The 13343-nt window shown below is 52.1% G+C and overlaps 1 protein-coding gene across 1 annotated transcript in view; it reads left to right on the top strand.

Moving 5' to 3' along the window:
• The first annotated feature begins 6690 nt into the window (after window positions 1–6690).
• Window positions 6691–13343, top strand: part of GATA4 (GATA binding protein 4) — a 77733-nt gene continuing 71080 nt past the window's right edge. Inside the window, exon 1 of the mRNA XM_008248888.4 lies at window positions 6691–6819. The gene's annotated coding sequence lies outside the window, so the exon portion shown is untranslated. The remainder of the gene's footprint in view (window positions 6820–13343) is intronic.

Here is a 13343-nt window from a genome sequence, read left to right as displayed (position 1 = left end):
GTTGAAAATGTCCCAAAAAAGCCCTCAAATTAGCTTAACAAAAGCATAGTTGAATCTAGATGTTTGAACATTTCAGCAGGCTCCCTGAAGACACACATCCCACTGAATATGAGAACCCAATAGACAGATGACATTTTCATGATTGTTCTAGGCTAATAAATTGCAGGAAAATTATAATTGGATTTTCAAATTGGTCAAATTTGGGGAATTTGTTGCACCTCAGCCACAGGGAATGGATCCTGCCAGTCACAGAAGAGATGGGAGAGGCCGTGTGCTGGCCCTGGCCCTCCAAATAGATCCCTTCCACCCTTGAAGAGAGAATTGTCAGCCCGTCCTCCCCGCCTGCTGAGAATCTGAGGTTCTAGGGGGAGATAGGAGAGTGCAGATATGCACCAACTGAACCTTGGGGCTGATCTGAGTAGGATGACAGCAAAAGGTGGCTACTGAGTTCTTGAACTGAGATCCCAAAGCACAGAGGGCTTGGGCTCGGATGAACCTGGTGCAGGGAGACGTCCAGAAGCCAGTTCAACGGAAGGAAAGTATGAAAATCATTTGCACTGTCAAACACACAGAGTTGATGGGAGGATCCAATGAGATAACAGCTGCGAATGCTTTGTAAACTGCAAACTTCACTGCCACACAGGTAGTTGTTGGTATCACTTAGCAAAGAGTTAAGCAAGGGAGGGCACCGAGGCACAGCTGGTTAAGTCACTACGTGGGACACCAGCATCCCCCATGAGAAAGCCAATTGGAGCCCACCCCTCTGCTTCTGATCCAGCTTCCTGCTCATGTGCCTCGGAGAGAGCAGGTGATGGACCAAGCACTTGGGTTCCTGTCACCCGTGTGGGAGACCCAGATGAAGTTCTTGGCTCCTGGCTTCACACTGGCCCAGGCTTGACTGTTGCAGGCATTTGTGGAGTAAACCAATAGATGAAAGCCGGCTGTCTCTTTCCTGCTCACTCTCTGACTCTCTCTCTTCTTCTTTGTCTGTCCCTCTGCCTTTCAACTAAGTAAATAAATCTTAGGGGGAAAAAAAACAGTGCATGCAAACCATCCCAAACTTGAAGAATGCTGTGATAAGGAGGGCAGAGTCAGCCCGCACAGCAAGAATAATGTAAGATCTGCATTCAAGGGCTCTCCTGTAGGTGACAGGATAAGAGAGAACACACACCCAGAGCCCTCAGCGCAGGGTTTGGTGCCTGGGGGGTCCCACTAATGGCTGCCTTTAACAACAACAGCCCCGTTCACCAATGCTGATGTGCAAAAGCAGGAAGGCGGGAGTGTGGCTCAGGGGTGTTATCTGCCCACAACCAAACCAGTGTGGAGTTGGGCTGACAAAACTCTGAGGCCCGCTCCAGGTAGCATGCCTGGGATTTTACATAAGAAACTTCCAGTGCACGGCTACCACGTCCAATCACATCGCGGCTCTGGGATGAAAATAGGCTGGATCAAGACACTGACGAGAGTTGCAAAGCCTTGTAATATACTAAAAAACACTGAAGTCTACATATCCAAAGGGAGAATGTTACATCATGTGAGTTATTTACCCGTTTAAAACAGAAAAACAATAACAAAAGACAAACCACTGCAGCCCTGCAGAATGGAGCTGAGAGTGGCAGTCACAACAGGGCAGAAGTGTGTAAGTGAGTTCAATCTGGCCCTGGGTGCTGATTGTTTTCAAATTACTCACCTCTGCCCGGAGACCTGGGGTAATTCTAGAGTCCGGGTGCAAATAAAGTGTCATCCAGGCACGAGTTAGTCCTAATCCCGGGAGACACTCAGCCCAGCATCCCCTCACAACAATGAGAGGAGTTTGCCCCGGGTGCAGGCCAGCACAGGAGGGCCAGAACAGGATCACTGGGTTGAGTGCAGGTGCCACTGATAGCTCGCAGCTGATAAGAGTAATTGCAGTAGTAGAAATAGTTCATTATTTTTTAGCATCAGGCATCACACTAAGAGATTCCCATGGTCATCTCATTTAAACTTGTCAGGAATCCTATAAGAATTATTACAACCATTTTACAGATTTGAAAACTGAGGCTTAAAGCTGTTCATTAATTTGCTCACACCAGAGAGAGAAATACAATTTCCAGAAACTGTCTCTTAACCACCTGCTCGATGACAAATACCCTAGAGAAAGGGCAGCCCTCGGAAGAGAAGTCGGAATTCAAGAGCTGTCTGCTGAGGCAGAAGGGCAGATGCTAAAGAGACCGCCATCCTCTACTTTCTGCAGTACTTTTAATCTTAGCGATGAATATGTGACACTTTCATAGGAAAAGCTAAAATAAAGTGTGTGCCTGGGGCTCGCACTATGGCACAGCAGGTAAGGCCACCATCTGCATAGCAGGTGTCCCATATGGGCACTGGTTCAAGTCCCGGCTGCTCCACTTCCAATCCAGCTCCCTGCTAATGCACCTGGGAAAGCAGCAGAAGATGGCCCAAGTGCTTGGGCCCCTGACACCCTCAAGGGAGACCTGGAAAAAGCTCCTGGCTGTTAGCTTTGGTCTGGCCCAAAGTCTCTGGCGCTCTCTCTCTCTCTCTCTCTAACTCTGCCTTTCAGACAGAGAGGAAAACAGACAGCTGTTCCTTAAAAGTTTCTCTGGGACTCTCCTGTCATGGATTCTGAGTGGTGTTTGGAGTTCTGGCTGGTAGTTACATTATCACCATCATTTCCCAGATGAACACAGGAGCACAAGAGAAACACAGGAGTAGCTGGCACCTTCATTCACTCTGAACACCCCTCATGAGCCCACCCTCCACCACTCTGGGCAATGAGGGGCCGCAGACTCCAGTTTTGCCCTGGGGAAGACTCATGCTGGCCAGAGCTGGCTCAACAGAGGCTTGAGATGGTAGAATCTTGGATTCCCCCAAATATATAAAGCTTCTGGAAAGTTTAAAACCACAGGGAACAAAAATAGGTTTTCTTCTACCTCACAAAAAGATTCAGAATTATAGGGAGAAATGAAAATATACAAGTTTCATCAACATTCCAACGATCACTTTTATTTTGTAAATTTTGAAACACAAGCTGTGTTCTTCATGAGTTGCATTTTTTCCCCCTGGAGGCTGGTCGCCCTGACACCGTGAAGTCCCTGGACTCTGTTACTGCACCATGATACAGGAATCTTCCTCCCCCCACCTTTTATTTATTTTTTTTTTTTTTTTGGACAGGCAAAGTTAGACAGTGAGAGAGATACAGAGAGAAAGGTCTTCCTTTCATTGGTTCACCTCCCAAATGGCCTCTACAGCCAGTTCACTGTGCCGATCCGAAGCCAGGAGCCAGGTGCTTCCTCCTGGTCTCCCATGCGGGTACAGGGCCCAAGGACCTGGGCCATCCTCCACTGCCTTCTTGGGCCACAGCAGAGAGCTGGCCTGGAAGAAGAGCAACCGGGACAGAATCCGGCGCCCCAACCAGGACGAGAACCCGGTGTGCCGGCGCCTGCGGCAGAGGATTAGCTTAGTGAGCCGCGGCGCCAGCCTTTTAACACAAGGGTTAACTCTGCTTCCAGGAGGTCCTCAAGGAACTCCATGCTTCACCTTTCTCTTACTGAAAAACTATTTTCTTTTTAAAAAGTTTTGAGCAGACAGGGCAATATGCCCCAATCTTATTACCTATTTTAAAGAGTTGTTTTATTTATTTGACAGGCAGAGTGACAGAGAGAGAAGGAGGGAGAGATACAGAGATGTTCCATCTGCTGATTCGCTCGCCCAAATGACCATAGTGGCTGGGGCTGCGCCAGGCCAAAGCAGGGAGCCAGGAACTCTGTTTGGTTCTCCCACGTGGATGGCAGGGACCCAAGCACTTGGGCCATCTTCTGCTGCCTTCCCAAGCACACTAGCAGGGAACTGGATCAGAAGCCAAGCAGCCGGGACGCGAACCAGTGCTTCAGTCTGGATGCCAGAGTCACAGGCAGTGTCTGTGCTGTAACAACGGCCCCAACCTGCCCGATTATACGTGGATTAGTTGGTGTCACTGCTCTGTTATTTGCTATTTAGACAAGAGGATGAAGACCTCCTACCTAAATTTTAGAGCAAAAATCCAGTAGAAAACACTGGAAGTTACTCAGAAAACTAAACATAAAACAGTCCATATGATCCAACAATTTAACTTCTGGGGGGCTACCCCCTCAAAAATATTGAAAGGAACTAGAACAGATATTTGTACACCAATGTCCATAGCAGAATTCTCAATAGCCAATAGGTAGAAAAAAATCCAGTATCCACCCACAGATGAATGGATATACACAATGAGGTCTATACATACAATGGAATATTATTGAGCCATAAAAAGTGAAAATTCTGACACATACACAGCATGGATAAGCGCTGAGGACATTATGCTGAGTGAAATAAGCCATTCACAGGAGACAAACACTGTGTGATGCCCCTTAGAGGAGCCCCAGAGGACTCACATTCGCAGAGAGAGAGAGAGCAGGCTGGAGGGTACCAGGCGCTGGGGAGCTGGGGAGTGGGGAGTCAGTGCCTAACAGGTGCAGAGTTTCAGTTGCGGAAGATCAGAAAGTTCTGGCTATGAATGGCGTGGAGGCGGCATAACAATGTGCGTGCACTCAACGCCACTGAGCTGTGCACTTGCATTTTGTGTTACATGCATTTTACAGCAATCAGCACAACAATAATCACTCCCTCAGAAGAACCTGCTCACGAAAAGGCTCTCCCCTGGTGGAGACAGTGGAGCCCCTCAGGACCAAGGCCTGGCCCCAGCTTCGCCTGTGTGCTGTGTGCTGTTCAGCTCACTCTTAAGGAATTTTAATGATCTGACATGACAGGGAGTTTTACACTAACATCTTCCCGTGGCATAGTTTCTACAAGTCATTTGGCAGGGAAAGAGTGTAAAGATAGATAACCACAATGGACACCTTATACATCACTTACAAAAATGTTCGTAACTAAAAATCCTTGGAAGGGAGAAAGCATGCGTGTGTCTCTCATGTTTCCCCCTTGTCTCCCGGGCCTTCTCCTCTCCAGCTCTTTTCCCACCATCCATTTGCTCTCTGACATCTGGCAGTTCACGTACCTTTTCTGTTTCAGATTCTTGCTCTACATTTGGAAAGGGATATATGAACTTGTCTGCTCTCGGCTTACCTTGCAGGAATTGTTGTCAGCATCCCAGGAGACTAGGAACAAGGAGCTCTGTTAAAATGCAGAGGCCTAGTGTACATTGTTATTATTAAGAACTGCCTTTGGGGCCTGCGCCATGGCTCAATAGACTAATCCTCCACCTGTGGCGCTGGCACACCGGGTTCTAGTCCTAGTCGGGGCGCTGGATTCTGTCCCGGTTGCCCCTCTTCCACACCAGCTCTCTGCTATGGCCCAGAAGTGCAGTGGAGGATGGCCCAAGTCCTTGGGCCCTGCACCCACATGGGAGACCAGGAGAAGCACCTGGCTCCTGCCATTGGATCAGCGCCATGCGCCGGCTGCAGCGCGCTGGCCATGGCGGCCATTGGAGGGTGAACCAACGGCAAAGGAAGACCTTTCTCTCTCTCTCTCTCTCTCTCACTGTCCACTCTGCCTGTCAAAAGAAAAAAAAAAAAAGAACTGCCTTTGGGAGATACTGATTCTGTAAAGGATGCCTACCTTAAATAAGGCCTGGCATGACAGGAGAAAATTCCAGAGCATGTCTCTGTTGCCTGGTTCCCCAAATCACACCACTGCCACCATGCCCGTGCCTTTCTGTGTGCAGCAAGCTATAGTGGCTAGCAGAGCTGCACATTCCTGGCACACAGAGAATGAGGTCCCCATCACCAGAAGCATTCGAAAAGAACGTAGGAGATTCCTGCTTTGGGCCAGAGATTAGAACTCTGAGGTTTCTCCCACTTCTAAAAATCCACTGGTCTCTTTATTGCTGGATTGAGGATCAATTGATCTGGGGCCTGTGTTGTGGCATAGCAGGTAAAGCTGCCACCTGGTATGCCAGCATCCTTTATGGGCACCAGTTCGAGTCCTGGCTGCACAACTTCTGATCCAGCTCCCTGTTAATGGCCTGGGAAAAGCAGTGGAGGACAGCCCAAGTCCTTGGGCCCCTGCCGCCCAAGTGAGAAACCCTGAAGTGGCTCCCGGCTCCTGGCTTCAGCCCGACCTAGCCCCACCCATTGCAACCATGTCTCTCTCTCTCTGTAACTCTGCCTATCAAATTAAATAATTTTTTTAAATTTTTGCAAAAAACAAAAAAAAACCTCTGTTATTTTTTGTTGTATACTAGGGGAGGACTAGCAAGGTTGTTATTATTGTACTTCAAATTCTCAGAGGGTGGTTGCATGACACAGCAAAGGCTGCAAAGCGTCCTCCCCAAGCAACCGGAAGGCAGCCTCAGTGGCTGAGAGAGAGGTTACGCAGGGAAGAAGCCCACACTGTGACCAGTGCTTTCTCCCCCGAAAGCATCATTCCTCAGGCTTGTTTTTCATGAATCTCGTGTCCTTCCAAGTGACCTTCCAGAAGCATCTCTGGAACCTTGTGAACACTGACTTAAAAAAAAAAAAGCCTCCAGCCAGGGCTTCAGTCCCTAGCAGGGTTTCCTTCTGCTTCTACAAATAACCAAAAAAAAAAAAAAAAAAAAAAAAAAAAAAAAAAAAAAAAGGCTTGCTGAATTAATGAACCACTTCTCTTATCTATTCTTCCTGTTATCTAATTTCGAGAGGAAAGCTGGGAGCTCCAGGGAGCTGGGAGACGAAGCTCACAGCGTCTCCCTCCCACCCGGCTGAGAACAGTCTGGAATCCCTGGGCCGAGGGGCGGAGGCTGGCCCTGAGAGTCTGCCTCCCACCAGGCCTGGAGGAGCCACGGGGACACCGCTCCCACCACTGGTGAGTCCCCTCCTGGCCTTCCTGGCAGCCCTTCTGCCAGGGGAGGCCAGGAGCAGTGGCGGGGCTGGGGGAACGGGAGGCCGAGGGGAACGCGCTGACTCCCCGCTGGTGGGGAGAGGGAAAGGCCTGGCCAGGGTGCCACTGACCGCTGGCGGCTGGCTGGCGGCTGGCTGACGGAAGCAAGGACACCCTGCAGGCCACGCCACACAGCCAGGGCTTCCTGTCTGCACGGTCTTCCTCTGCTCCATCCTCCCTCTTTTTCTCTCTTCCAATGAGGAGGTGTTTTACTTTCTTAATTTCTGGGCTCAGCCTCCCATTCCAACAGTCAGAAATGGATGATCAGTCTTCAAGAAAAAATGGAAATAAACAGCACACCAGAGACCCAATGGGCCAGGGCAGGTGTCTCCACCCCTCAGCTTTTAGTCCTGGCACTGCCAGTCACCCTGATTTCTCCTGGGTCCCCTCAAGAAGCTCCCCTGGAAAGCTCAGGTGAACCCTTCCTGATCCACATCAGCGCAGGCCCTGTGTGATTTCCGGGTCTGGAAGCCTCCATGGTGTTTCTGGTTGGCCTTGTTACTGGGTCTCTTAGCCTTCAGGCCAGTTAAATTCTGTTTATTCCGGTGCCAGACTGGTGATGGGAAGAAGGGGGTGGAGGTGGGTCTCAGGTGTCCCACAGTCAGTATTTTTCCTCCCAGAGCCCACTGTGCGTTTTTGCAAGAGCTTGGTTGCAGACAATCGCAAGCCTTTGCGTTTTCATGCAAGGCAAACATCTCTCTGCCTCCTATGAAGCTGACGCTCAGGCAAATGGACTGCGGATCCTGTTTATAGCTGAGAAAAGGGCTGCTGTCAGAGAGAAGGAAGAAGACAAGCTGAGGTGGGCTGGGTGGGAGGGGGGGACAGCTTTGAGAGGACACGGTGGAGGATGAGGAGCTGGCTCCCCGCGCAGCGCTGTCTGACGACTGAGGCTCTCCTGCCATTGCAACCTCCCAGTTTCTCCCAGCCCCCCAACTTCCCAAAGGCTGAAAGCTGACAGTGAGCTGAGGAGGTAGGGTCTGGTGCACAGGCTCTGGGTCCCCGGACACCTAGCTATCCACAGTCGCTTTCCCTGAGGTGTCTCCCTCTCCAGAGGGCCGAATTCAGAAATGTCTCCAAAAGTCCACTCATTTTTCCCTTCTATTTCCCCTGCCCAACTTCCTGGCTTTCTTAGCCCTGGTAATTTTTCCTGGAGTGCAGGTAGTCTCCCTACCACTTGCATTCTCCAAAATTAAGGGGGAATTGGAAGATTTTTAGCTGGGAAAGTCAGGGACATGCCGACTGGAATGGAGGGAAAAATCTTACTGCTAACATCCCATGGGGGGCCATCGTCAACTGTTTTATTAAACATAGCAGTAGTGGCAAATGTTAGGCGTCTGCTTAGCTTTATTTTCACAAATCAGCTTAGAGTCGAGGATATTTGAAGTCCCACTGTATGAACTTTATTACATGGCCACGAATTTTCTTTGTTTTCTAACAATCTGTCCCTGAAGGCAATTTCGCACTCGCGGGGTTCACTTGGGGGGGGGGGGCGGGCTTGCAGTCCGTTTTGTGCGGTGAGTACTGAGGAAATGGTCCTAAACTGCTCTTTGTCCCTGTTCTGTTTCTCAAGCCCAATAAAATATCCATTTCAAATGGCTTCCTAATGCCTTGTTATATCTGCCAAGTGATTTACAGGACTGAAAATCACAGCGTGCATGTGTGAAGTCCAAGGATGTCTGAAGGCTGGACTCGGGGCCGGGGCTCGGAGAAGGGGGAAATCCGAGCCACCCACCCTCGAGTGTCTAAGCACAGCCCAAGGAGAGCTCCGGGAGGGGGCTACTGGGCTACTTCCACCTGCGTGATCTAGAACCGCGGTGGCTCTCCACGGCCGCGCGAACCCAGGGACGCGGAAAGGAGGGAGGGGGAGTCTCCAAGAAAGCTGGAGAGGGGCTCCTGCCGCGCCACTGGGGAGGGCCGCTGCGCCGCGGGACGCCCCTGCCCAGCTTGATAACGCCCGAAGCCAAGCTAAGGTCAATAAACCTGGCGGCGTCAGGCTCCGGCCGAGGGGCGGGCGGCCCGGGGGCCGGCGGGGAGCCGGCCGCGCTACAGGCTGTCGGCAGAATGAAAGGGCACCGGCGACTGCTGGGTCCGAATGCCGACCCAGCCCGGGACCCGAGTGCGGGAGCCCGGGGCGAGTAGCCCTAACCCGCCCGGAGTTGGGAGACCCGGACAGAAATGGACGTTTTAAAGGGGCGAGGATGGGGTGGGGTTGGAAAGGAGACTCGAAAGTGACTCCTTCGCTTCAAAGAGGCAGAGATCTGGGCCCGGGGCGAGGAGCAGGGAGGAAGGGGCTCTGTTTTTGTTTAACCGTCCTTGTCCATTCTCCTCCGCTGCGCCCCGCGGCTCGCGAACTCCCCTGGCTTCGGGGTGTTGGGTGTTCCTCCCGCTGCCCGCATGAGGAGAAGGAAGAGGCATTGGGACAAGTTCATCCGTCCCTTGTCGCGCCGCCGGGGCCTCCCAGGGGACCTAGAGACCCTTGCTCCACGATCCCCTGAGGGAGCCCCGACCCGAAGTGCGCAGCCGGCGGGGGAGACCGGCTGCCGGGCCTGGGAACGGCGGCGCCGCCGCGTCGGATGCTCCGCGGCAGCCGCACGGCCGAGCCGTCGGGGCAAAGCCCAAGCCGCAGGCTCCAGGGTCGGCGCTGACCCGGCGACTGCTCGCTCTGGAGCCCGCGGGCAGATCTTGGCCTGTGAATTACGAGGCCCCTCCGAGGCGTTGCCACCTTCCCGCGTTCTACCTCCCTCCCCGTCTCCTCCTGCCCCAGAGGCCGCGGGTCTCCCTCGCAGTCCTCCAGATCTGCTCCTGGCGAGGCCGAGGCTTGGCTGGCTTTGAACCGGTCTGGTGCCTGGCGGGCCGGGGCGCCGCGGGCGGGTGTCGCGGCCGCGTTCTGCAGGGTCGCGGTTCTTCGTGGAACTGCGCTCCGGAAGCGAGGGTCTGGGGACTCAGACAACCCAGGCCGTAGGCAGCAGGGAGTGAGCCGCGGTTCCACGCAGGACCTCCGGCCTGGGCCTGGCGCGGGTCGGAACGCGTCTTGGGTAGCCCTTTCTGCGGAAGAGCCCTGTCGGGAGCGCAGGGATGGCCGGATGCCGCGAGGAGGAGAACAGAGCAGCCGCCCGAGGCCGGAGAACCCCTCTCCACGTGCCAGGGGACCTCTCGCCCCCACACCGCTGCCTCCACTCCCTGCGCGGCGAGGCACGGAGCCAAATCCCAGCATAGGTCGAGGCTCAGGGGTGTTTCACCGAAACGGTTATTACATCCCCCGCCTCGGGCCATGGTGCTTGGGAGTGATGTTGATGGGCGTGAATGGCTACCAGGCTCAGTGACTCAACCAGGGTCAGTGGCCACGCAAACCTGGCCCCAGCAGCCTCCTTCCCTGAGCTCGGTTGGAAGACCCTGCATTTCGGGCGCCGTCTCGCGGCGGGATGCGCAGGCCCTCGAGGGAGAGGTGGGATGCGGTCTCCCCAGGAGCCCGCGGATTCCCAGGCCTCTGCACGGCTCTTTCATCCTCATCTCGCGCCTCGCGCCTCGCGCCTCGCGCCTCGCGCCCCGCACTGGACGAATCTCCAGCACGCATCCTCCCGGGTCTTACAAAAACTCCTGGCAGACCCTTCCCGTCCTACTTGTCGCTCAAAGCGGGGCGGAAGCTGCAACCCTCGCGCTGAGGCAGGCACTAGGGGCCGGGTACCCGCATCCGGGGAGACCGCGTTCGAGGGGAGACCCTCTCTGGAATGCCTGCTGTTTTTTCTTTGGATATTGAGCTGTGTTGTTTCTCCCACTTCCACCCCACCCGCCCTTCTCAGGGATTTTCCGGATTCGTTTAATTATCGTCTTGTTAACTTTCCTCGATCTCTCTCTCTCTCTCTCTCTCTCTCTCTCTCTCTCTCTCTATCTCTATCTCTATCTCTATCTCTATTCCTTTTCTTTCTTAGCCAGAAGCTTCTCCCCATTCCTTTGTCCTTTCCCCATGTAATTTGCTGTTTGCCACCTGCATGCCTTTCTGCTTTGCCCTGTCTCTGACCAGCTGCAGCCTGGGCTGGCAGCTTAGACGCACAAACTTGTAACAATTCCTCTGCCTCTGGCTCCTCTTTTCCTATCCTAGCCTGAGGCCCTGGCTCCGACAATAAATTCACTTTTGTTCATTCGGGTGTACTACTTGTGCACAGTAGCGACTTCATAAAGTTGTCTTTTCCAATGAATCAGAAGCCTTCCCGTTGATAAACAAGCTCAATTTCTGCATATTAAACTCCACAGTAGCTATTTTGTTTGTCTTTAAGGAAAAAATGACATCACACTACAATAACTTTCCAAGGGCTAAGTGAATGTCTAAGAAGATTGATTTGCTCAGAAATGTGATGCAGAATTTTTTAGCCTTATAGAAACGTGAAACTGAGCCAGATAATTTATCCTGCCACAGTATAAGCTTTCCACTAACTCCAAAGATTTAACAGGAAATTGATATGGTATAAACAGATAACTTTGCCTTGTTCACTAGCTAAGATTTTATTTGCTTTCTGTTAGATCAGAGTCATCCTATCACAGTAATGATAGAACAATTAGTCTCTCCTTGTAGATAAATAATGCTTCGGAGTACTTATTATTTGTTCTCTGTAGAACCTACTGTTAGATCTCACATGAAATTTTTATATAACAGTGCTGGTAAATGGTAGATGATTTTTGCTTTCAGAAAATGACTGGAGACAAAAAATAGTTGATGTGGATAAAAATATAAGTTTTGCTCTTTAAGAAACTTTTTAAAAAAATATCGCCTTGAAAAAACACCAACGAAACTTTTAAGAGCCAAGATCAGGTGAAAACTTGACCGTAGGGAATTTGGAAGGGAGGTCAGAAAGCTATGACTCGGAAAACGACTAGCCTGCTGGGGGCATCCATCCCAGGAAGGGGACAGGTGTCTCAGTGTGTTCCTAGCTTCCCAAAGGTTAACAAGTAGAATCTAAGAATTACACCCTGGAACCCAGCAGATAGTAGCGCCGTCTCCCCTATCCCCACCCGCTTCCTTAAATGCTTGGGGCTCAGGGAAGGTTCTGGGAAGAGGCTGGAGGTGGAAATCACCTGGGTTCTCCCAGGTTTCTTGTGCCCTCTGGGTTCCCCAGCCTACCAGAGGGGGTGCCCTGGGAAGCTCTCGGCTTGGTGACCACTGGGTTTGCTCCAGCTGCGATAACGGAAGGGCTTGCTATCTAATCTGGACAGCAGTATGACCAATCCATTAGAGCTCAGCATTTATCCGGGGTGGGGAAGAGGGAGCCACAGGGGCTGACATGCCCCGCCCGGCCCTGGGAGGCGCTCAGCTGCCATAGTGCAGAGGAGTGTGTGTGTTTGGGGGGTGGGGGTGGGGATGGGGTGGTTAATGAAGCAGAGTTTTGTGTGCACTCAAACCTCACCAATGCCCATTATTCTCACTTCTGCTAGAAATGATAATTCCACCCATTGTCAGTGTAAGCAAGAGTTAGAATCCCTTAGGGCTGGAGGGCTCACTCTATTTTTAAAAAGTTCAATGAGCTATACACAGTCTCCTTCAAGCTCACCAGTCAAAGGGCGGTGTAAGATCCCACTTCCACCCGTATTCCTCCAGACTGGGGAGACTTAAGTCCACCCACCCATTCTTTCATTCATTCATTCATTCAGCAAACATTTACAAAGCTTTACTCCACGCCAGGCATTGTGCCTCGTGCTGACAGGTTAAATTATTTGCCCAAGATGAGGACTATGCTGGCGGCTGGGGTGGGACCCTAAATCAACTGTTCCAGCCCCAGGACGGCTCACTTCTTTCCCCCCAAGACATACAAATCGGAGACGCTGGGAGTGGGAAGGGCCCCAGAGGTTATCTGGTCCAGCCTTCCATTCAATGCAGGAATCTCCTCCCCAGCGTGCCAGCGGCCAGGTCCCTGCCTCTGCTCTCTCCCAACTCTTGGAACCGACAGCAGCTGTGTGGGCGTCCCATCTGAGAGCGCCCAGTGCAGGGGATGCCTCTCCCTGGGAGAAGCAGTGCCTCCACCTAGGAGCTGAGCCTCCTTCTGCCGCTGGGACTCCTGGGTGTCCAGCTCGGCTTGTATTCTCAGAGCAAGGGTCCTCTAATCTAGCTGTGCCACCCTTCCCCTGGGGATAGAGAGCCTAGGTTGCTGGATGCTAAGCCCCTTGGAACGTTGTGGGGGGGGGGGGGCATTGGCCTTAGCTGGGCTGTCTGTAGGGGAAACTTGCTGTCAGGTCAGAGAAAACACCTGAGGCAGTAGTCAAAGAACCCTGGATTCCAGTTCCAGCACAAGCAGGGTGGCTTTCAACAAGTCGCTTTCCTTCTGTTTGTGAGATGCACAAATGTGCTGGTCAATAGCTGAGGAGGTCGCCTTTTTCAAAGATGAACTTTCTCCTCATAAATAATCGGAGGCTACAGAAAGTGATTTCTGGACAATTAGTGCATGGCAAAGAACATTCTG

The sequence above is a fragment of the Oryctolagus cuniculus genome, chromosome 2, assembly GCF_964237555.1.
Source record: "Oryctolagus cuniculus chromosome 2, mOryCun1.1, whole genome shotgun sequence".
In the NCBI taxonomy this organism is placed as follows: Eukaryota; Metazoa; Chordata; class Mammalia; order Lagomorpha; family Leporidae; genus Oryctolagus; species Oryctolagus cuniculus.
This window is presented reverse-complemented; position numbering and strand designations above follow the sequence as displayed.